Raw genomic sequence first — 25,918 nt, forward strand, 5'->3', positions numbered from 1 at the left:
CATCACATCTGGAACACCCACTTCACATCTACCTTTAAAATAAGAAAAGGTTGGCATCCAAGCTACCTTCTTAAACTAGTTTGAGGCGGTCTGGTTGGTCTATAGCAAACTGAGAACTCTTGTCTGGTTCTCAATCTATAATATCAAATTGAGTTTAGAATTACAATCCCTACAGTGTGCGAACAGGCCATTCGACCCAACAAGTCCACATCGACCCTCCGAGGAGTAACCTACCCAGACCCATTCCTTTACCCTATTATTACACATTTACCCCGACTAAGGCACCCAACCACACATCCCTGAAAACTATGAACAATTTATCATGACCAATTTACCTGACATGCACATCTTTGGATTGTGGGAGGAAACCAGCGAATCCAGAATAAGGTCATGCAGACACTGGAGATTATGCACTGGGAGACTAGTGCGTTCAAAGGTCGTGTGTGGTAGCTGTTAGCGTCTTTTGTTCCAGATGTTGAATTGGTTTAAACAATGTTTTGTGTATAAAGATTCTTTAAGTCATTAAGAGTTTTCTGGGTGTGGAACAAGTGAAATTGGGGATTTTACAAAAGATAATGAAGGCAAAGCTATAGGAATTGACAGACAATCTGGAGTTGGGGTTGCGTTTGTCTGTGAGAAAATGAGAGATAATTACAGCTATAGCTCGGCAATTACATTTGGTGGAAACGCCATCAGATTCTTTGGAAATGGCTAGAATTCAATTTCAAATGAGGCGCCTTCAACATGAGAAGGAATTGAAACAGTTTGAATTATGATGAAAAGCAGAAATAAAAGAAAATGAAAAAAAAAAAGAAGAAGAAAGAGAGAAAAGGACAGAAGAAGAACAGAGAGTTTCAACTTAAAAAGTTAGCAGTTAGAGAGGAAAGTTGACATAGAAGGCGGAGATGAAGGTAGACGGTCGGCGGGATGAGGAGGATAGTGAGGTTGAACAACCCTATTGTAACCAATGGTCCAATGGGGCTCTGTTTAAATGCATCCAGGCATTATCTAAATTTGATGAGAAGGATGGGGAAGCCTTTGGAATTTCATTTGAGAAAGTGGCTAAACAAATGCAGTGCTCTGTGACCATGTGAAATTAGCTAATCCAAACAAAGCTGGTAGGTATTTTCATCCCTCTCGGAGGAGGTATCTGGGGAGTATGAGGATGTGAAGAAAGCCATCTGAAGTGCATATGAGCTTGTGCCAGAAGCTGACAGACAGCATTTCAGGAATCTAAAAAAATGGTCCCTGGTTAAACGCACACTGAGTTTGAAAGGATCAAACAAAGTAATTTTGAAAGGTGGAGAAGGGTATTAAAAACAGAGTAAATCTATGACACTCTTAGAGAGATTCTTATTTTGGAGAAGTTCAACAATTCACTTCCTGCAGTCGTGAGAAATCGTGTGGAAAGCAGAGAGTTACAATGGCAAGGTTAGAAGCTGAAATGTCTGATGATGTTGATTAAGCTCAGAAGTCAAAGTTTGGTTTCTGTGAGAGATTGAGAAGAATGTGCGAGATCTTCTTAAAACATATCCCTGTGAGAGTAAGGTTTACTGGCATAGGCCAGGAATAGCAGGTAAAGAGGTTACAGCATTAAGAGGTACAGAAGGATGTAACTCTTTTATGCTGAGACATGAGGAGTTATGTCATTCAGAAGGATTATTGGAGAGATGAGAAGTTCTCCATTATGTAACGTGTGGTTGGAGTGTCCAGTGGAAGCATCAACAGGTTTATTCCACAATGGGGAAGGAGGCTTTGAGCTTGGTGTTGGCGTTACAACATTTCAGCATTTAAATTGCGAATAACATACATGAGACAAATATTTGTCACTGATCGTGACCTCTTCAAGTTTTTGGAGAAGTTTAGGGAGAAAAATACCAGTCTGTTTCGATTGAGCTAATTATTGCTGCCATTCAGTTTGAAATTATACCGTTGACAGGGCGAGAAAAATTAAGTTTTGACACGTTGTGGAGAATTGGATGAAGAAAGACAAAGGCATTCTATGGCAGGTGTAAAATGATTTAAATTGAAACTAGTTGTGAACATTTGTATGCTCACAGTCAATGTAAAATATATGCATTTCAGTCTACTAATAGAGGAAGATTAGGATGTCTAAAATGAATGCACCTTTGTATATTGATGTATATTATTGTATTAAAGATGGAGTTGTGAGAATATTACCACTGTATTTTTTCTTGGGTTTTTTTTTGAAGAGACGTTTTCAAGGCAGAGGTGCAGAACTGCTGTCAGAAAACACTCCAAGTAAATAACTGAGAAAGCCTTTAGGTTTCATTAAAACGGTGGTAACAATGGAAGGGCAGTGGCCAGCTTTCCCAGACCAGGGTTTCTCATTTTGTTTTTAGCTGCAGCATTCAGAAGCTGCTGGGGATCCCAGAGGGGTGGAAGTTTTATTACAGGATACCTAGCTGCTATTCTCTGAGATCTCTGTTGATGTTGATTCCCCCTGGATTGGGAAACTGCTGTAAGGATCTGTATTTGAATATATCTCTTTGCCAAGCGGTGTAAACCAAGAAGGTATGGTATCTATTGTTTGTGTAAGTGTTCCAACATATAAGCCATCCCAAAATGTTCTTTTCTTTGATTGTATTTTAACTAAAGCATTTTAATAGATTATATTTTGCTTAATGTTGAGTAGTTTGACCAGTCACAACATATCTGTAAGGCACACTTCCTATCTATATTCAAAATAAGGAAAGGTTTGGATCAAAGCGGCCTTCTTAAAACAATCTGGGGGGGGGGGGATCTGGTCTAGTCCACAACAATTGTACCGAGGGGTTTCTGACTGGCCCCTGTAATTGAAGGTTTAGTGGAGGGGCTGGAGATGGTTTGCTGGAAGCTGTGCTGTGAGCTGCCTCAGACATTCAGGGAGACCTGAAAATGTGGTGACCCAACTCTGTATGGAGCATGGGGACTGTAGTTACAGCATCTGAGCCAGCAACGTGAACAAAAAATGGAGCAGAGGCTGCAGAGAGGGGAAGCTCTGAAACCACGGAGTGAGTGTGTGTGGGGAAAGGGATCTGCTGTATCCATATCGGGTTTTCCAGGAACAGCTTTCCAAGCTTCACTTAAACCAGGAGCAGATTGTGAGGGGACCCTGACTGAAAAAGGAGCTGGTCACAGAGCAGTGTCACCTACTTCAACACGATCTGCAGCTTCACATCAGGGGGAGGATGGTGCTGCCAGTGGCTGTTCGGGTCACTGTTTCATTCAGCTTCTATGATCCAGAATTTTCCAGGCAGGACTAGGTGACATATCCATCATTTCCCAGTATCTCAACATCAATGTCACCATTCAGTGATGGAGGATATATTTGGTGGATGAGGTAAATACATTGTTTCTCCCACAGCAGGGAGCTGCCGGGTGTATCCAGTATAGTGGGTTTGCCGATGGTGTACATGGCATCTGCAGGGTATCCATGTCAATGGGGAGAGGTAGAGGAAAAGTAGGAGCTCTCTCTCTATTCATGTTGGAGTGCACCCATGCACAATACATCATGTTGGTGAATACCCACTGTCCGGCAGCAGTCACGGCCTCTTCATTCAGAAGCAGTCATCCATTCCCATCGTCATCGGGTCTCCACGTGGAAAGCAATGAATATATCTTGGATAAAGGCCATCCCCTTGATGCACGTTTCAAAACACTATCCCCACCACTAATCAACCACATCAAAGTATTCTATGTGTACGGAGAGCAATGGTGTCATTTGGAGTGCCTGGGAGCTGACTATCAGGGATGGAGCAAAACCTCCCATGTCTGAACGGATCTGAGGGATCCCCCTAGTACACAGTATCATTAAGTCCTGTAATCCCTCTCCATTTCAGTAACATACTGCCTTCCATTATTTCTGTATATGGAATGACAGGTTATATCATGTTAAATTCCACCTGCCAAACTATTATCAATTGTCTTTACCTCTCTGAATCTATTTGCAGACTCTCCACCCTCTCTTGATAATTTAATCTCTTGCATATCACAGCGACATAACAATTATTTGAAGAGGTAACAAGTAGGTTAGACCAGGGAAACCCAGTGGATGCGGTCTATCAAGACATCCAAAAGGCCTTTGATAAAGTGCCACACGGGAGACTGCTGAGTAAGGTGAGGGCCCATGGTGGTTGAGGTGAGCTACTGGCATAGATTGAGGATTGGCTGTCTGACAGAAGGCAGAGAGTTGCGATAAAAGTTTCTTTTTCGGAATGGCAGCCGGTGACAAGCAGTGTCCCGCAGGGTTCAGTGTTGGGGCCGCAGCTGTTCACATTATATACTAATGATCTGGATGAAGGGATTGGGGGCATTCTAGCGAGGTTTGCCGATGACACGAAGTTAGGTGGACAGGCAGGTAGTACTGAGGTAGTGGGAAGGCTGCAGAAGGATCTAGACAGTTTGGGAGAGTGGTCTAGGAAATGGTTGATGGAATTCAATGTGAGCAAATGCGTGGTGTTGCACTTTGGAAAAAAGAATACAAGCAAAGGCTACATCTAACCGGTGAGAAAATTCATAAAGCCCCAAAGTACAAAGGGATCTGGGAGTGCTAGTCGAGGAATCACTAAAGGTAAACATGCAGGTTGAGTCAGTGATTAAGAAAGCGAATGCAATGTTGTCAATTATCTCAAAAGAGTTGGAATATAAAAGCAGCGATGTGATACTGAGACTTTATAAAGCTCTAGTTAGGCCCCATTTGGAGTACTGTGTCCAGTTTTTGGCCCCACACCTCAGGAAGGACATACTGGCACTGCAGTGTGTCCAGCGGAGATTCACACGGATGATCCCTGGAATAGTAGGACTAACATACGAGGAAATGCTGAGGATCCTGGGATTATATGAATTGGAGTTCAGAAGGCGAAGGGGAGATCTAATAGAAACTTACAATATAATACATGGCTTGGAAAGGACGGACGCTAGGAAATTGTTTCCGTTAGGCGAGGAGACTAGGACCCGTGGGCACAGCCTCAGAATTAATGGCGGCAAATTCAGAACAGAAATGCGGAGACATTTCTTCAGCCAGAGAGTAGTGGGCCTGTGGAATTCATTGCCGCGCAGTGCAGTGGAGGCTGGGACACTAAATGTCTTCAAGGAAGAGATTGATAAATTATTGATGTCACAAGGAATTCAGGGCTACGGGGAGAATGCGGGTAAGTGGAGTTGAAGTGCCCACCAGCTATAATTAAATGGCGGAGTGGACTCGGTGGGCCGAATGGCCTTACTTCCACTCCTATGTCTTCTGGCCTCATGGTCTTATGAACATCACCAAACTCAGCATCTGTATATCTGTTCCATCCTCCTGATCATTAATATAGACTGTAAATAGCTGAAAACTCAGTGCTGGTCACTGTGTGACCCTACTGGTTACGTTCTCACTAACTGATTTATCCTGAGTGCCTGCTCCTGTATGATACCCAGTGCTCCCCCATTCCTGTCCAACACAGTCGAAGAGTTGAATAAGAACAAGGAGCATCTGTGAGGAATCCAACCCCTCGATGAGGCTGATGTCAACGCGGCCTCTGTTCCACTTTCCTGCCATCTCTCCATCCTAAAACTCTAGTCTCTTGTTGTAGATTGCGCCACATGAAAAAAAATCCACTCCATATCTACACTTTCAATTACGTTTAGCATTTTACAGAACTCAATGAGATCTCCTTTCATTCTTATAATGTCGAGAGTATAGGCCTAAACAGCTCAATTACTCTTCATAAGACAAACACTTCAAATATGGAATCAATCTAATGAAGCTCTTCTGAATTGCCTCCAATGGAAATACCTCATTCTGCAGGACACCCAAACTGTACTCCAGTTACAGCCTCACTAATGCCTTGCATAGCTACACTAACACTCCCTACCTTTCTACTCTATTCTTTTATAAATAAACACTGAAATTCTGCTTGCATTTCTCATTACTTGCAGTACCTACAGGCCGGTTTTCTGTGATATGCAAGCAGATACCCAGATCCCTCTGCACCGAAACACTTTGAACTTTATCTCTATTTAGATAATAATTTGTCTTTCTATTATACTGGCCAACTCGAATAGCCCCATATTTATTCACTTTAACTTTCCTTGCCAAATGATGACCCATTCACCCAAACTATCCATATGTTTTAAAATTTCTTGCATCGTCATTCCGAAGTAATTTCCCACCAATGTTAGTGTCATCTGAAAATGTGGCATTGTATTTTCTATCCCAACCATTGCGAATGGTTGAGGCATGAGTACTGAAATCAATGGCACCACACAAATTGCATTTGCCAAAAAAGAAATGACACATTTATTCCTTCTGACTACCTTTTGTTGGTTAACCCATCCTCCATTCAAACTAAATATTACTCCTAAACCCATGTTGTCTGATCTTACCATTTACTCATTGGAGAAGCGACATATCCGATGCCGACATGAAGACCAGATATGTTCCATCTCCAGGATTCCCACAATCCACCTTGTTTGTTACATCTTCACATAACTCAAGCAAACAATTCAAACACGATTTCGCCTTCGTAAAACCATGTTGACTCTGACGAATTGTGGTTTGAGTTTACAAATGTCCTGAACAATGGACTCTAACAATTTGCCTTAAATTACAATAGTTTATTGTTACACTTTAGTCCCTGATGTATAACATTATTACAAGTTCTTCCCTTTGGAAAACCTTCACGTTTTCTTTGAATTCCTGTTTAATGGTCACAAGGCTTTAAGAGGTCTGCTCCAATTGCTGAGTAAGAGCCTTGTGTGGCTGAATGGACTCATCATCCTGCTGGTGTACAAACTCGGTGGGCTGACGTCTTTCTGATGTTCCCATGTTGCCATCTCCAAGTCCAGAATGACCTCCTCCTGTTGATGCTTTAGACGACTGGATAATTATGAAACTTCCTGTTTTAAATGTTCCTAACATTTTGAGGGGCTGATGGGTCTTATCATACTTCTCCATAACAAGTGGATATAGTGCACGGTCTCCTCATGTATCCCGGATACGGGACCGAGGGATTGATGATCTTCTCTTGTTCCCATACAACAGACACGTGTCTAAATTACCTCTTCCTTTCTCATGAAAGAAGTCTCAGATAGTTTTTATCCTTATCCAATTCCCTTGCAATAGGCTCGGTGGGTCTGAATGGTCTCCTGTTATCCCAGTGTAACAATCTCCAGTCACTGTGTGACCTCTTCCAGTTCCCATGTTACAGACTTGAGGAGGCTGAATGGACTGATCCTGTTGCTGTTTAACAGGATACTGGTGCAGCATGACCTACTGTTATAGGCTCGAGTGGCTGATTGGCCTCCTTCTGTAAATGTATATCAGGCTCCAGGGACTGAATAGCCTCGTCCTGTTTTTGTGTAACAAGTACTAAGGCCTGAATATCCTCCTGTTGTTCCTGTGTAACAGGCTGGAGAACGGAATGGATTCCTCCACTATCTGTGTAATTCGCTTCACTTGTTAACTCCTTCTGTCATCTATGTTCAAATAAGATCATCTTTAATTTTTGTAAACTCCAGTGGCTACTGGGTCAACCTGATCATCCTTTCGTTATAAGGTAGCACCTTCATTGCAGGAATCAGTTGAGGGGACCATCTCTGAGCTGCTTCCAATATAACAACATCCTTTCTTCAGAGAAGACGCTAAATCTGTGCACACTACTCCAGATGTGATCTCCCTGTGCAGTAGCAGCAACACTTTATCAGCCTGCTGTAAAGTTCCCACCCAGGTTATAGCTGTCCCAGCTCTCTGGGGGAATACAGAGCAATGTTGGAAGGTCATTGTCTTTCTGTTCTCCACCAACATAACGGGAGATCTGGAGAAATTAATGTTTGAGAAGGCCATAAATGATGTGGCGAGATGATCTCTACCATTAATCTCCCCAGAGCCCACGTCGCTCCGATTCCACAGAATCTAGTGAGGTGGAGCTCAAAAACAGCAAGGAGGAGCAAACGTTGATGGGAGTTGTATATCAAAGTGAAAGCTGCAATACAAATGCTGGACATGTTATAAAACAGGAAATGAGATATACACATTTTTGCTACTTCAGTAATAATGTACTGTTTAAATTATATCTAATGCTGGGAAAAATGGATTTCATGACCACGTGTGAGATGGTTTACATGAACATTATGTCGAGCACTGAGCTCGAGATCAGGTTACTTAGGAATTGGTGTTGAGTGATCAGAAGAGCTAATTGAAAATTTTGCTGGGAAGGACCTTTTGGGAATAGTGACCACAATGTATTGGTTTTCTTTTATGCTGTTTGAGTACACGACAGTTTTTGTTTTATTTGAAGTAACAAAACTTCAAAGACCTGCTCGTATTTTACATCTCTCTGTTCAAGAGTTTTCCAGTCCATCTTTTTGCATTCTGTACCTGCATCCTCCTTCTCCCAAGTAAAATAGATGTGAAGGTCTCATGTTACAATCCATCAATGTTCTCCAGCTTGACACACAGGGGAATACAGAGCATTGTTGGAAGGTCATTGTCCTTCTCTTCTCCACCAGCATAACGGGAGATCTGGAGAAATTAATGTTTGAGAAGGTCATAAATGATGTGGCGAGATGATCTCTACCATTAATCTCCCCAGAGCCCACGTCGCTCAGATTGCACAGAATCTAGTAAGGTGGAGCTCAAAAACAGCAAGGAGGAGCAAACATTGATGGGAGTTATATATCAAAGTGAAAGCTGCAATACAAATGCTGGACATGTTATAAAACAGGAAATGAGATATACACATTTGTGGGTACTTCAGTAATAATGTACTGTTGGCAAATTAAAGAGAAACAATGGATGTAAAACACTTTGATTTTTAGAAAAATGTTGGTAAAGCTCCAAGCCCAATTTGCAAAGTCAAATCTGAGTGGATTGGGGCTAATATATGGCCATTTTTCCAGAATAGGACATCTGGCAGGAAACAGTGAATAGAAATAAACAGACACGTCAAGCAACAGTCTGACATTGTATGTAAGGTATGATTCTGTGAGTATGACTATGTGCCAGACTCCCCATTACGTACCCCGGATATCTCCTGTCTCATCAGCAGGACGGACACAGCAGAAGTTGCGGCACAGTGGGATACAATTGGAAGGGAATTGTTCTTGGAGTCCTTAACAGTGACTCCGTATCCCATGAAGTCTCATGGCATTAGTTTGCACATGGGAAAGGAAACCTCCTGCTGATTACCATGTACCAGCCTCTCTCAACTGATGAATCAGTACTCCTCCATGCTGACCAACACTTGGAGGAAGCACTTGAGGGTAACACGTACGCAAGATGTACTCTGTATGGTGGATTTCAATGTTCACCACCAACAGTATCTCAGCTACAGCATTACTGATCGAGCTGGCGGGGTCCTAAAGGATATAACTGCTAGATTGGTTCTGCGGCAGGTGGTGAAGGAACCAACAAGAGGAAAATATATACTTGACCACAGCCTTACCAATCTGTAAGTTGCAGAAGTATCTGTCCATGACAGTATCGGTAAGAGCGACCACCGCATAGTCATTGTGGAGGCAAAGTCACACCTTCACATTGAGAATAACATCCACCATTTTGGATGGTCTTATCACGGTGCTAAATAGGGCAGACTTCGAACAACTCTAGCAGCTCAAATCTGGATGTCCATAAGGTGTTGTGTGTTATCAATAGCAGCAGAATTGTACTCCCACATAACCTCATGGCCTGGCATATCCCCCTCGCAACAATTACCATCAATCCAGAGGATCAACATTGGTTCTGTGGAGTGTGCAGGATGGCAGGAGCAGCACCAGGTATACCTGACAATGAGGTGTCAGCCTGGTGAAGCCACCAAACAGGACTACTTGTGCGCCAAACAGCATAAGCAGAAAGTGATAGACAGAGCTAAGTGATCCCACAAGCAAAGGATTAGATCTAAGCTCTGCAGTCCTTCCACATCTCGTCGAGAAACTTTGGGGACAATTAAACAATTCACTGGAGGAAGCGATTCCACAAATAACTCCTTCCTCCATGATGGACGAGCCCAGCACTTCAGTGTATAAGATAAGACTGATCCAATCTTCAGTCAGAAGTGCTGAGTGGATGATCCATTTCAGCCTCCTCCAGTGGTCCTCAGCAATTCAGTTACCAGTCATCAACCAATTTGATTCAGTCCACACGATATCCAGAAATGGTTGGAGATACTGGATACACCATAGGGTCCACACTCTGACAACATTCTGGCAATAATACTGAAAACATGTTCTCCATAACTTGCCACTCCACTAGCCAAACTGTTTCAATTCAGTTACAAGAATGGCTTTTCCTATTATGTGGAAAATTACCCCAAGTATCTCCTGTGTATAAAAAGCAGAACAAATCTAATCCGGCCAAATACCACTCCATCAGTCTACTCTCGATCATCAGTAAAGTGGTGGAAGGTCTCAGTGCTTTGAAGCAGCACCTGCTCAGCAATAACCTGCTCAATGACGCCAAGTTCAGCCTCCACCAGGGCCACTCAGCTCCTGACCTCATTACCGTGGCTCAATCATGGACAAAAGAGCTGAATTCCAGAGGTGGGGTGAGACTGACAGTCCTTTACGTCAAGGCTGCCTTCTACCAAGTGTGGCATTAAGGGGCCTTAGCAAAACTGCAATCAATGAGTATCAGGGGCACACTCCCCGTTGGTTAGAATCATACCTGACACGTAGGAAGATGGTTATGGTCGATAAAGTTCAGTCAACCCAGCTCCAAGTTTGTAGGAGTCCCTCGAGCAGTGGCCGAAAACTTCGCCAGGGCTGCTTCATCAATGACCTTCCTTCCATTTTAAGGTCAGAAGTGCAGATGTTCGCCAATGATTGTACAATATTCTGCAACATTTGTGGCTCCTTAGATACTGAAGCAGTCCATGTTCAAACGCGACAAGATCTGGACAGTATCCAGGCTGGCAAGTGGCAAGTAATATTCAGGCCACAGAAATGCCAGACCATGACCATCACCAATAAAATACAATCTAACCTGCCCCTTGGCATTCAATGGTGTTACTATCACTGAAACCCCCCCAATATCAGATTCCTGGTGGGTAATCATTGCTCAGAGACTCACTGGTCTCGCCACATGAATACCGTAACTATAAGAGCAGGTCTGAAGCGAGGAATACTGCGGCAAGTAACTCACATCCTGACTTCCAAAAGTCTGTCCATCGTCTAAAATGCATAAGTCAGAAGTGGAATAGGAGACTCCCAATTTGCCTGGATGAGTGCAGCCCCAACAACACTCAAAAAGTTTTATACCATCCAGGACAAAGCACCCAGTTTGACTGTCCCTTCATCCACAATGCTCCACCATCAACGTTCAGCAGCAGCAGCAGTGTTTTACTATCTACATGCTGCAATGAAATGATTCACCAAAGATCCTTAGGTACCAATTTCCCAACTCATGACCATGTCTATCTAGAAGGACAAGGGCTACAGATATATGGGAATACCATCATCTTCATGTTCCCTCCAAGCCAGTCACCATCCTGACTTGGAAATATATCACCGCCCCTTCACAGTCACTGGGTCAGAATCCTGGGATTCCCTTCCTAATGGCATTGGAGGTCAACCACTGCAGGTGGACTGCAGCGTTCAACAAGGCAACTCACCACCACCTTCTCAAGGGCAACTAGGGACAAGCAATGACTGCTGGCCCCGCCAGTGATACCCAGATTCACGAAATAAATAAATAGAAATTAACAGAGGACGGTTGCTGAGGTGTCGCAGGGATCGGTGCTTGGGGCCCAGCTGTTCACAATGCCCTTCAAACATTTGGTTGCTGGAATCAGATACAATATATTCCAGCCTGCTGACAGCACTAACGGATGTGGGATTGTGAGTGGGTGAGGAGGATGTAAAAAAGCATCGAGAAGACTAAGAAAAGTGGAGTGAATGGGTAAATACGTGGCAGATGGAGAACAATGTGGATAGAGGTGACGGTGTGCCCTTTGGTGGAAACGATAAATTGGCAGCCGACCATTTGAAAAGGATTGGTTGAAACATATTGATCTACAAAGGGACGTATGCTCCTTTTTGTTGTTTCCTTCTGCATAAACCTCTGAGCTTCCTGCAGCGCAGTGAGTTCTGCAACCAGAAGTCAGTACTGGGCATGGCGTTGGCACGCTGACCAGTGTACACAGACCCACCAAGTGGGGAGCTGTAACACTGAAAAGGATCTGCATCTCCTTGTACACCAGTCGCTGAAAGTAATATTTCAGAAACAGAAAGCAGCGAGGAAGATAAATGGTGTGTTGACCTTAATTTCAGGGGGATGTGAGTCCAGGAGAAAGGGTGTCTTAATGCAGCTGTACATACCTTGGTGAGATATCATCTCGAGAATTGTGCAGTATTGTGGGCAGTTTTGGTCTCCTTACTTAATAAAGGACAAACCTGACATTGTTGGAGAGCAGTGAAGGATGACCAGACTGATCTCTGGGATGACGGGCTTGTGGGAGCAGAGTTTGGGGCGACTGGAATACCCTGTATTCCATTGGGTTTAGGAAAATGAGTTGGATCTCAGTGAAATATACAAAACTCTGACAGGGTGAGACAGATTGGAAGCAGGGATGATAATTCCCCTGGCTGGGACTTCTAAAACAAGGGGCCACAGTCTTAGGTACAGGCAGTCACTTTGCATTGAGATGATAATAAATGTCTGCTCTCACTGACTGGGGAACCTGGGGAATTCGCTCGCACCTGGAAACCGAGACACTGATTATAAATAAGGATTTAGAGACAGTAAAGTGATGGTGGGAGAGCAGGAGTACGGTGTGGATATAAAGAGCCAACCATCATTACATTGAATTGGTTAGCAAACTCGATGGACCAAACATACTACTGCACTGCCTATTTTAGATTACTTACAGTGTGGAAACAGGCCCTTCGGCCCAACAAGTCCACACCGACCCGCCGAAGCGCAACCCACCCATACCCCTACATTTACCCCTTACCTAACACTACGGGCAATTTAGCATGGCCAATTCACCTGACCTGCACATCTTTGGACTGTGGGAGGAAACCGGAGTACTCGGAGGAAACCCACGCAGACACGGGGAGAACTCCACACAGACAATCGCCTGAGGCGGGAATTGAACCCGGGTCTCTGACGCTGCGAGGCAGCAGTGCTAACCACTGTACCACCATGCCGCCCACACGATATTTTATAGCTTCGATATTTTATAGCTTCCCAAGGTTACTAACATTAACGGATATGTATATCTGTGGGGTAAGTGCATTGAGGATATATTTTCCATGAACTAGAATGGGGAGGCTAAATGTGTTTTCCATTCCCGATGTTTCTGTACATTCTGTGGGAAAGCTGTGTAAATGCTGTCACAAGCTCTCAGATGTTAGGAAGGAGGTTTCTGCAGGGTCGACAGGACTGTGTTCCCATTCCCTTTTCCGACACTGATGCTGAGGCCGGTGTTCTGTCCGGTTTCATCCTTTCAGACCTCGGAGTAGTTTGATATAAATGAGGGCCCTTGCTTGGCAATTTCAGAGACCATTGAAATGTTTATCACATGCCAGAGTCTTTGGAGTCACTTTTAGGCCTGCCCAGGAAATCATGGGAGATTCACCTCGTAAAAGTACATTGGAGAAGGAAATTCTGTTTACAATCCATATTAGTTTCAAGGTCACTGTTACTGAACCCAGATTTTAGATTTCGATATTTTATTAATTGTCTTTAACTTCCACCAGCTGCCAGTGCAGTAGCCTGGTCTGGATGAGTAATCCAGTGACATTTCCACAGCGCCATCTCCACATGGGGATCTATCAGAAACCACACTGAACAGGTTATTTCTGTGCTGCCAAAAAGAACTCCCACCAATTTGGCTGTCATGATGGGACTGAGGTGATAGTAATTGGTCAGTTTGTAATATTTCCCGCCTTAGTGGACAGGACACAGCTGAATAATTTTCCACATTGCCAGGGAGATGTCAGAGTTGGAGCTGGAATGAAGCAGCTTCCCCAGGGACACGGCTTGTTGTGCAGCACAAGTCTTCAGTCCTATTGCAGGAATGGGATCAGGGCCCATTGTCTGTGTCGTATCTATTTGTTCAGCTATTTCTTCATGTCACGTGCAGCGAATCAAATTAGTTGAAGACTGCCATCTGTGATTTTGTTGGCATCATGATGAGGGTGAGGTGTACCATCGACTCAACACTTCTGGCAGAAGATTGTGCAGATAAAACATCCTTCCCTTTTACACTGATGTGCAGGTCTGTTCCGTTATTTAGGATGGGGATGTTTGTGGAGCCCTCGCCTCCACTCATTTGTTTAATCGTCCATCACCATTTATGACTGACTGCAGGGCTTCGATCAGATCTCTTGGTCCAGTCCGGTAGCTTTAATGAGTTAGCATCAGGTTAAGGTTCATGTGATTCTGACTCTGCCATGTTCACCCACACTCGTCACTGAGCCATAGATGGTGTTGATGGTAATGACAGACTGAGGTGTTATCCTGGCAAAAGGTTGTGGTTGAATGCAGGTCTGCTTCTTCTGCTGCTGAGGTCGACAGCATTACATAAATACGCAGTTTCGAGCTGCAATATCTGCAATGCAATTCTGCTGTCTGTTCCCCAATTCTCACTGACACCCATTCACCCATCAGTCCTGAACTCAGTGACCTAACCTGGTTTCTGATGTGGAAATACTTCCATTTTCAAATTCTCATTCTGCTGAGGGTCTGTCTCCCAGGTCTTGCTTCCAATCTGACACATTCCACAAAAGCATTTAACTGATCTTAATTCAAATGTTTATTTCAAATGTTTAATTCACCTGAATCTTTTTCCTTGAGAAATGCCATATTCTGTGTTTAAGTGAATGTGTTTCCTCCGTTTCTCTCCCTGACCATGATTAAGAGCTCTGTAGACAATAGACAATAGACAATAGGTGCAGGAGTAGGCCATTCTGCCCTTCGAGCCTGCACCACCATTCAATATGATCATGGCTGATCATCCTTAACCAGTATCCTGTTCCTGCCTTATTTCCATAACCATTGATTCCACTATCCCTAAGAGCTCTATCCAACTCTTTCTTATATGAATCCGGAGACTGGGCCGCCACTGCCCTCTGAGCAGAGCATTTCACACAGCCACCACTCTCTGGGTGAAGAAGTTTCTCGTCATCTCTGTCCTAAATGGTCCACCCCGTATTTTTAAGCTGTGTCCTGCCTCCAGAGTGTCCAATCCTTTAATAATCTTACATGTCTCAATCAGATCCCCTCTCAGTCTTCTAAACTCAAGAGTATACAAGCCCAGTCACTCCAGTCTTTCAGCGTAAGGTAGTCCCGCATTCCAGGAATTGTGATCCTTGTGAACCTATGCTGCACTCCCTCAATAGCCAGAATGTATTTCCTCAAATTTGGAGATCAGAACTGCACACAGTGTGGTCTCACCAGGGCCCTGTACAGCTGCAGAAGAAGCTCTTTGCTTTTATACTCAATCCCTCTTGTTATGAAGGTCAGCATGATATTAGCCTTCTTCACTACCTGCTGTACCTGCATGTTTACCTTCATTGATTGGTGTACATGAACACCTAGGTCTCTTTGTACTGCCCCTTTACCTAAATTGATTCCATTTTGGTAGCAATCTGCCTTCCTGTTCTTGCCACCAAAGTGGATAACCATACATTTAACCAAATAACCAAATTAAACTGCATCTGCCATGCATCTGACCACTCACCTAACCTGTTCAGGTCACCCTGTAATCTCCCAACATCCTCCGCACATTTCACCCTGCCACCCAGCTTAGTATCATCAGCAAATTTGCTAATGTTATTACTAATACCATCTTCTATATCATTAATATCTATTGTAAAAAGCTGCGGTCCCAGCACTGATCCCTGCGGTACCCCACTGGTCACTGCCTGCCATTCCAAAATAGAGCTGTTTATCACTACTCTTTGTTTCCTATCAGCCAACCAACTTTCAATCCAGGTTAGTACTTTGCCCCCAATACCATGCGCCCTAATTTTGTCACTAACCTCCTATGTGGAACTTTATCAAAAGCTTTCTGAAAGTCCAGGTACACTATATCTACTGGATCTCCCACGTCCATCTTCAGAGTTACATCCTCAAAAGATTCCAGAAGATTAGTCAAGCATGATTTCCCATCTATAAATCCATGCTGACTCTGACCTATCCTGTTACTACTATCCAGATGTGTCGTAATTTCATCCTTTATAATAGACTCCAGCATCTTTCCCAACACTGAGGTCAGACTAACTGGTCTATAATTTCCTGCTTTCTCTCTCCCACCTTTCTTAAAAAGTGGTACAACATTAGCCACCCTTCAATCCGCAGGAACTGATCCCGAATCTATCGAACTCTGGAAAACAATTACCAACGCATCCACGATTTCTCGAGCCACCTCCTTCAGTACCCTGGGACGTAGACCATCAGGCCCCGGGGACTTATCAACCTTCAGACCTAACAGTGTCTCCAACACCAATTCCTGGCAAATATAAATTCCCTTCAGTTCAGGTCCATTTGCCACTGTTACCTCAGGGATATTGTTTGTGTCTTGCCCAGTGAACACAGATCCGAAGTACCAATTCAATTCTTCTGCCATTTCTTTGTTCCCCGTAATATATTCCCCTGTTTCTGTCTTCAATGGCCCAATTTTAGTCTTAACCATCTTGTTTTTTGCCTTTCACATACCTAAAAAGACTTTTACTATCCTCCTTTATATTTTTGGCCAATTAACTTCGTACCTCATTTTTTATTTTTCTCTGCATATTTCCTTCTTTGTAATTCTCTGTTGTTCTTTAAAAGCTTCCCAGTCCTCCGTTTTCCCACTTATCTTTGCTGTGTTATACTTTTTCTGTTTTAACTTTATATGTTTCTTAACTTCCCTCGTCAGCCACGGCCACCCATGACTCCTCCTAGGATCTTTCTTCCTTTTTGGAATGAACTGATCCTGCATCTTCTGCATTATACACTGAAGTATCTGCCATTGTTCTTCCACTGTCATCCCTGCTAAGGTATTGCACCATTGAACTTTGGCCAGCTCCTCCCTCATAGCTCCATTATTCCCTTTATTCAACAGAAATATTGTCACTTCCTATTGTACCCTCTCCCTCTCAAATTGCAGATTGAAGCTTATTGTATTATGGTCACTACTTCCCAATGGTTCCTTCACTTCGAGGTCCCTGATCAATTCTGGTTCGTTGCACAATACCAGATCCAGAATTGCCTTCTCCCTGGTCGGCTCCAGCACCAGCTGTTCTAAGAATCCATCTCGGAGGCACTCCACAAAGTCTTTTTCTTGAGGTCCAATACAATCCTGATTCTCCCAGTCTACCTGCATGTTGAAATCCCCAATAATAATTGTAGTAATATCTTTGCGACAGGCCAATTTCAGCTCCTGATCTCACTTACATCCGACATCCAGACGACTGTTTGGGGGTCTGTAGATAACTCCCAAGAGGGTCTTTTTACGCTTAGAATTTCTCAGCTCTATCCACACTGACTGTACATCCCCTGACTCTAGGTTCCCCCGCACAAGGGACTGAATATCACCTCTTACCAACAGGGCCACCCCACCCCCTCTGCCCGTCAGTCTGTCCTTACGATAGCACGTGTAGCCTTGAATATTCATTTCGTAAGCACTGTCCACTTGAAGCCACGTCTCAGTTATCACCAGAATATGGTATCTGCCAATTTTCAAAAGAACCTCAAGCTCTTATTTATCATGCTTCGTGCATTCATATTTAAAGTATTTTTTAATTTGTTACTGCACTCACTCTTCTCATCAACTCCTATTTCACGCAACCTTACAGTATGATCCCTTTTTGCGTTTTCTGCATCATTGATACAGTTGTCTTCCTTGACTTCCCTTGTTCTAACTTTCCCTTCAATTTCCTTCTTAAACAACCAGTTTGTTCCCTCCACCCTCCCCTCGCCCCACTTAGTTTAAACGCAGCTGTGTTGCAGTAGCAAACCTGCCTGTCAAAATGCTGGTCCCCAACCTATTAAGGTGTAAACTGTCTCTCTTGTATAATTTATGCTTACCACAAAACATACCCCAGTGATCCAAGAATTTAAATCCTTGCTTCCTGCACCAGTTCCCCAGCCACATGTTCAAGTCCATTATCTCACTGTTTCTGGCCTCTCCAGCCCGAGGAAATGGAAACAAACCGGAGATAACCACCTTGGACGTCCTGCTTTTCAGCCTTCTTCCTAGTTCTCCGAAGTCCCGCTGTAGTATATTCCTCCTCTTCTTCCCAACATCATTTGTGCCGACATGTACCACCACGTTTCGCTCTTCACCTTCGTCCTTGAGGATTTCCTGTACTCTGTCTGTGATGTCTTTAACCCTGGCACCAGGAAGGCAACACACCATCCTTAAGTCCCGCCTGCTTCCACAAAACCCCGTCAGTTCCTCTCACTGTGGAGTCCCCTAATACCACGGCTCTGTGCGATGTCCGACTCTATCGCTCTGTCTCCACGCCAACTTTTGATTGACAGACCTGGCCGCCTGGCCGACTGGCAGTGTCATCTGTCTCTACTGTTTCCAAAAGATTCAACTTGTTCCTGACAGGTACTTCCCCCAGAGTCTCTTGCACCTGTCTCCTCTCTGCCTTCCACAAGGTCTGCTCTCTTCTGCTCTCTTCTGGTATGGTCGGTGTAATAATCTCACTGAAGGTCTTGCCCAAAAAGATATCGTTCTCTCGGATGAGCCTAAGGTCCTCGAGTTCTTTCATCAGCGCTGCAACATGCTCGGTCAGTAGCTGAACGTGCACACACTTTCCACACTTAAACGAGCCAGACAGACCAGAGTCGTTGACCTCCCACATCAAGCAAGTAGCGCACTGAACCAGCTGGGCAGTCATGTCTTCACCCTCTTCAACTGTGGCGCAATCATTTCACTCAACCTCCTTGTCAAAGACTTCTGAGCAAAAGCCTCACTCTTCACTCCACAGGAACTTCCTTGGACCCTGTAGTGTCAGTGATGCCAGCCTTATGTAGTTTCAGAGCCATTGAATTCTCTGGATTTCCAATCATCTTCACCACTTTGTATGTTTTCTCTTTTGGTCTGAGGCCTTATCACTCACACTGCCTTGTCCTCCCATGAGTATGTTTCATCTTCTTGGAGTTGCATTTCTGGTATTATCTTCCGACGTATCCCCAGAAACTCCTGCCATTGCTGCTCCATGGTCTTTCTTGCTCAGCTCCCCATCCAATTAACTCTGGACAGCTCCTTCCGCATGTCTTTGCAGTTACATTGCTTAATTATAACCGCATTACATCTTGAAGAGAACATTAGATATAAACTGAAAGGAGGAGTTTTGAGAGATGGGCCACGAAGAATAATTGATGGATTTCTTGCCTAGATGCAAAGGGAGAACGAGAGAGAGGATATAGATATGGAGATATGGAAAATGAGAAAACTACATTATCGAAAGAAGTGGATGTATATCCCTCAATGTTTGGCAATTCCTGTGTGCTGTGGTCCTTTGTACAGTGCACATACAATATGTTCAAATGCTGGGTCTGATGCCAGAACTTTTCTTTCCAATAATATGACACACACTAACTTTGGAAAGAACCCAGCAGGCCAATGTATTGAATTCCCGGTAGAAAGGGGATTAACTAAAATAAGTTGGGACACGAGAAGCAAGAATTTATAACACACATCCTGATAAGAATGAGACTAGAGTTGGGAATATCAGAAAAGGGGGAAAGTTGAGAGAAAGGGAAGGTATCACTGCAGATGAGGATCAAATAATGTTTTAATGCTTTATAAATTTTATACATCATGTGCATCATTTTTCGTTAACTATATCTCCGTTGTTCATTCAGAATGTGTTGTACACATATGAAAAATTTTATTTATCTGAACACACACTGATTAAACAGTGTATATAAAATCATTTTTCCTCCATTTCAAACTGTCCTGTTGTCTGCTAGCAGGACATATGAACACCAACTGGCCATCAAAAGACATGACCCACTATCATAAAGAAGGACACCACATTGACTGTGACAACACACACTTCCTAGGACAAAGCCACGCATGAAACTTCTGAGAGGCATGACATTCTAGCCAGAAGTACATCAATAAACATATCAATTTAGATCCTATCTATCTTCCCTTGAAAAAAACTGGAAATAACATCATGAGCCTTAAGAAACCAAGACATATAAATAGAAAGACAGGACATACCAACAATGCGTCACCAGAGAATCTCCCTGATGATGTTACCTAGTCATGGTGACGAAACATCTGAAAACAAACCTTCAAGCTCAGCGAGCTCACTTACATACTTGTAAATGGCTATCTTTCTCTTAATAGTGGAATTTGGGACTTCTCTGTCATTCATCTTTTAACAGATTATGAGGCGAGGTGAGCTTTTCTGTGTGTGTGGTTTTAATTAACAGAGGGGTTAGACATCGACATCATAACGGTTTGAGGGCTTGTCGTATGGGATTTGAACAGATTTGGGGTACAAAAGGTCCCAGCAGATTCCATCACTTGGCAGTTAGTGACCTAGATCTTCAAATAAAACAGGTAACAAAATTCATTTAATTTTGCTTCCTTGTGGTTGGTTAAATTAAAAGAAATGGCTTTTAACATTACTGAAGAGGTTCTGAGATTTGAAGATGATTCATAAGTTTGCCGACAAAGTTTAGAAAGACAAAGGAAGGGCATACTTTTAGAATTAACATGTAGATTAGAATTGGGTTTCACCAGGGACAAAAGGAAAGCTATCACCATAATGGAGTTGGTCAAGCACTTTGGTGTATCAGAGAAGCAGGAAACTGCAGTCGAGTTGGAAAAAAACTTAAATTGCAAGTGGGGCAACTGGAGTTAGAAGATAAAGAGAGAGACTGAAAGAGGTAGGTAAGTAACAGGTAGTAATAAAACCAGAATCTTTCTTGCCAATTCCTGTATTCGTAGAACCTTTCACGCGGCTTATGATTAATTGTGGAGCTCCCCTTTCTAAAGTAAAAGTGGAAACCAATATTTGCTGATCATAATGGATGTGTCTACCAGATTTCCATGGATAATTCCATTATGGGGTGTTAAGGCAAAAAGGGAGGTAGAGGAGTTGTTGGTACCTTTACTCACTGTTAGCTACGCAGTGTGATTCAGACAGACCAAGAGTCTCATTTTACCGCTCAGCTGTTTAAGGACGTCATGGATAGCTTCGGCACGCAGCAGTTTAAATCAAGTGCATCGCATCCCGAATCGCAGGGGGCCTTGGAAAGTTGGCATCAGAAGCTGAAGACAATATTAACAGCGTGCTGTCAGAATTACCCAAATGATTGGAATAAAGGCGTCTCATTATATTGTTTGCCATTGGAGATGCCCCAAATTAATCTGCTCACTTTACATCCTTTGAGTTAATATTCATATATGAAGTGAGAGGTCCTTTGAAATTAATTAAATTTAAATTGACAGACCGAAGTCAGAGATCTCACACTTGGATGATGTATCTGAGGGAAGGGAGAAATTAGATGGAGTAGGTGAGTTAGCTAAACAACACCTGAAGAGGGCACAGCATGGAATGAAGCAGGTGACAGATAAAAACGCTGAAACTTTGACGATTTCCCGTGGGATGACATATTAGTATTGCCAGCAGTGGTAGGAAATCCCTTCAAAGCCAGGTTTAGTGGCCCCTTTCAAATTAAAAAAATGTTGAGTCAGTTAAACTATCTGGTAAAGGTACTGGATATGACAAAAAATGCGAGAGAATGTCATGTGAATGAATAATGCTCCAGATACATTGAAGACTCCGGAACAGAGTTGTGGCCAGCTGAATAAATTGTGAAGTTTATCTGTATGATGTAGTGATCGTTAGCAAGTGATTGAAAGCTCACATATTAGAGTTGGCAGAGCATGTTGAATGATTGCAAGAAGCAAACTTGGTAATAAACTTAAAGAAAACAGAATTCGCGAAGGCAGAGGTGATGTTCTTGGGACATTACATTGGACATGGAAGGTTGACCCCACGGAACACAAAGACGAACGGCTTTGAGGAATTTCCACGACCATCCTCGAAGAAAGAGGTTCTTCGATTTTTGGAACTGAGTGGATTCTATCGGAAGTTTGTTGCAAACTTCAGCAGCGTATTGGCACCACTGATGGATTTATTAAAGAAGAACACAGAATTGTGGTGGACAGAACAATGCCAGGAGGCATTAGAGAATTTTAAAGCCGGATTAATCATCGCACCAGTTTTAGCTGCACCAAATATTTTGAAAAATTTGAAAATTGTATTTGATGCTAGGGGTATAGGTGTCGGAGAAGTATTGATACAGCAAGATGATGTTGGAATTGAATGGCCAATTAGCTACTTGTCGAAAAAAACAATATCCACCAGAAAAAAAAATACAAAATCTCCCTTATTGTAAAAGAATGATTAGGTTTCGCACGGGACTGACAATATTTTGATGTTGGGATTAGTGGTGCTGGAAGAGCACAGCAATTCAGGCAGTCCGAGGATTTTGCCTGTCCTCGGCTGCTGCCTGAATTGCTGTGCTCTTCCAGCACCACGAATCCAGAATCTGGTTTCCAGCATCTGCAGTCATTGTTTTTACCTCAATATTTTGATGTTTATATGACAAACAAATTGTCAGAGATGGTTGTGGGCAACGACAACCCTCTCGCTTTTTTTTAATATTTAAAGAACAGAATATGAGACTATTTCATTGGAATCTTATGTTACCGACTTTAACCTTACAAAACGTACATGCAGTGGGTCCTAAAATGTGATAGCAGATGTGTTATCCCAGATTTAAAGGAAAAAGTTTCGATAAGATTTGACTTATTGCAGTGTCATATATGTGTGCAGAATTAATATGTATGGTATGGCTGAGATTAATACTTTTGGAATTCATAATAATGGGATTAAGAATTAGAGGAAAAGAAATGAAACCATTTTTTCATTCTGCTGGTTCATGTTTTTTTTTCTGAAGCGGGGAGGTCTTATGAAGCCGATGGCATGTCCGGTCACTTTCAGACAGAACGGGTTTTGCTGAATAGAAAGTACAGCCACAGATGCCAGCTGAAGGTCACTCTGTTCCACATGTCACCATTAGCTGGGGAATGGATACCTGAGTTTTGGTTTCTGTTTTGACAACAATTCAAATAAAACCAAAGAGTTTAAATAACGCTCAGGATACCAGAAGCCAACGGAATTTGAATACTATTGTTTGGACATCTGGAAAGCAATCAAATTATGAGAATTATTGTATCATGGGGAGGATATAATCCCAGCATTTTGAACACTAGAGGGAGAGCCACTGCCATCCAACAGCAGTGTAACTGCTGTAGAGCAGGAGTGTTAACTGGCCATCTCAAACACTTTCTATCAAATATACATGTCCATTTAAAAGCTACTTGCAATATATTAAAAAAATGACCCAGGGAGATCAGCAGTTGGAAGAGTGAACACAGCGGGGAAGATGGATTCTGTGTGGTCTTGAGATTGTAATGTTTAATATGTGGGTTGTTGGAACAGCATATTTTTTACAGAGTTGGAGTCAGATATTAAGTAGCTAAGAAAAGAGCGGCGTGTATTTGAGAATAGTTGTTGTTTAGTATTCACTATTAAAGATTAGAAATTAACTTGTTATTTTTTGTTTAAATAGTGGAATGTAGGAGATCTGTGTTGCTCATATTTTAAAAGATTACGAGCTTTTCTGGGTGTTTGGCTTTAATTAACAGAGGGGTTCAACTCTACTTTGTAAATGCCCACCCACGCTCACCCTATTTCCCTGCAGTTGGCCCATATCCTTCCAGTCCTTTCCTATCCACATATTTATCCAAATGCTTTTGAAATATTGTTAATGTACTCCCTCAGAGCCATCTGCTGGCAGCTCAACCACGTACCATCTCTGGGTAAAGAAGTTACCCCCAGATTCCCTTTCATTCCTTCCACTTTAACCTTAAACTGATCCCATCCAGTCCTCGATTCTCTACACCTTGGAAGAAGACTGAGAGCACTGACCCTATTCATATCCCTCGTGATCTTATATAGTTCTATTAGTACACCCTACACGCTAAGGAAAATGTCCTAGCTTGTCCAACATCTCCCTATATCTCAGACCATCGGGTCCTGGCAACGTCTTTGTGAATTTCTTCTGCACTCTTTCTAGTTTAATAACATCCGCCTGATAACAAAGGTGACAAAACTGAACACAATACTCCAAGTGCGGCCTTACCAAAGTCCTGTGTAACTGCAACATAAATTCCCAACTCTATACTCAATATCCTGCCTGATGAAGGCCAGTGTGCCAACAGCCTTCTTCGTTGCCCTCTCTACATGTGACTCCACTCTGAGAGAACAGTGCACCTGAACACCAAGGTCTCTCTGCCCACTACACCCCTTAAGGCCCTCTCAATCACCGTGAAACTCTTACCTTGATTTGATTTTCCATAATGCAAGACCTCACACTTCTATATTCAATTCCATTTGCAATTTCTCGGCCCACTTCCCCACCTGATTACGGTCCTGCTGCAATTTCTGATAATCTTCCTCACTGAACATGCTCCCACTCACTTTAATGTCATCTGCAAACTTACTAATCATATCTTGTACATTCTCAACCAAGTCATAGATAACAAACAGCAATGGACCCAGCCTCCAGTCTGACAAGCATCCTTTCACAAAACCCTCTGCTTCCTATCAACAAGCCAATTGTGTATCCAATTGGCCAGTTCCCCCAGCATTCCATGTGATGTAACCTTCCTGAACAGCCAACCATGTGGAAACTTATCAAAGGTCTTACTGAAATCCATAGAGACGATGGCTGCTGCTCTGCCTTCGTCAACTTTCTTGGTCACTTCATCAAAGAACTCTAACAAATTTGGGAAGCATGATCTCCCACTCACAAGTCTATGCTGACTGCTCCGAATCAAACCCTGTGTAAGTAATGGGTGCAGTCAATGGTATGCTGTCCTTCATTGTAAGATGATTCGAGTACATAAGTAAAGCCATCTTCCTGTTGTTGTAAAGCCTTGCTGAGAGATCATTTGGGGCACTCTGTACAGATTTGAACTCCTTTGTAAGAAATTATCTCCTTACCACAGATACGGGTGATGGTAACATGAGGATAGAGTGAAGAAGCTGAGTGTTTAATCAGTAGAGCTGTGAGAGACGAAGAAATGGTGATGCTGAAACGCGAGGAGTGGCAGCGATCACTTATTTCCAAAAGAGACATTGATAGGGTGAGAAATTCCATATTTTACCAAGGATTGATTGGTTTGATTTATTGTCACGTGTACCTCAGTACAGGGAAACACTTTATTTATGAGCAGTGGAGGCAGGTCATAGTAAGGTTGAACAGGCAGATCATAGGGTGGAAATAGGCTTGGACAGAATAAGGCGTTCAGGTTACACTGAACAAGACGTTCAATAGACAAGATCAACATGAGTAATACCATCATTATTTGAACTTAGAGAATCCATTAATCAGTCTAACGTGACTTTCCTAATAGTTTATATGTCTTAATTAACTCTCCCCACGTTATTGTGCAGTCGGTGTGTGAACCTGTACTGAACGCCATGTTGCTCACAATCCCTAACAGCAGCCACAATACATTCCATCTGAAACAGGTAGCCATTCCCACCAGCATCCGCCCTACATAGAAACACCAGGCTGTCTTCTCGGAGATAAAAGATGCCTTTTTGAGACTTCACACAAGACATATGTCTTCCCTCCTCACCACTAGAAAACCACGCTAAGTGTGTATCATGAGCGACGGCGCCACGAGGAACAACGTGGAGCAATCTGTCTGTGCAGCCTCTGCTCCACTTGGTCATCATATTAGAGCATCATTAGGAGATAGTGAGGACTGTGGGTGCTGGAGATCAGAGTAGACATTGGTTTGCTGGAAAAGCACAGCAGGAGAGTCGACGTTTTGGGCATAAGCCATTCATCAGGATCAGCATCAATTATCTCATTCTGTCCCCGTGTAAGTGCATT

The 25,918-nt window shown here is 43.0% G+C and overlaps 1 long non-coding RNA gene across 1 annotated transcript in view; it reads left to right on the forward strand.

The window, feature by feature from the left end:
* Positions 1 to 25,918, forward strand: part of LOC148141511 (uncharacterized) — a 248,886-nt gene that overhangs the window by 209,630 nt on the left and 13,338 nt on the right. The gene's annotated exons all lie outside the window — the stretch shown is intronic.

Source organism: Chiloscyllium plagiosum, unplaced genomic scaffold, assembly GCF_037043375.1.
Source record: "Chiloscyllium plagiosum isolate Xiang-an unplaced genomic scaffold, Cpla_swu_hap1 HiC_scaffold_33, whole genome shotgun sequence".
Lineage (NCBI taxonomy): Eukaryota > Metazoa > Chordata > Chondrichthyes > Orectolobiformes > Hemiscylliidae > Chiloscyllium > Chiloscyllium plagiosum.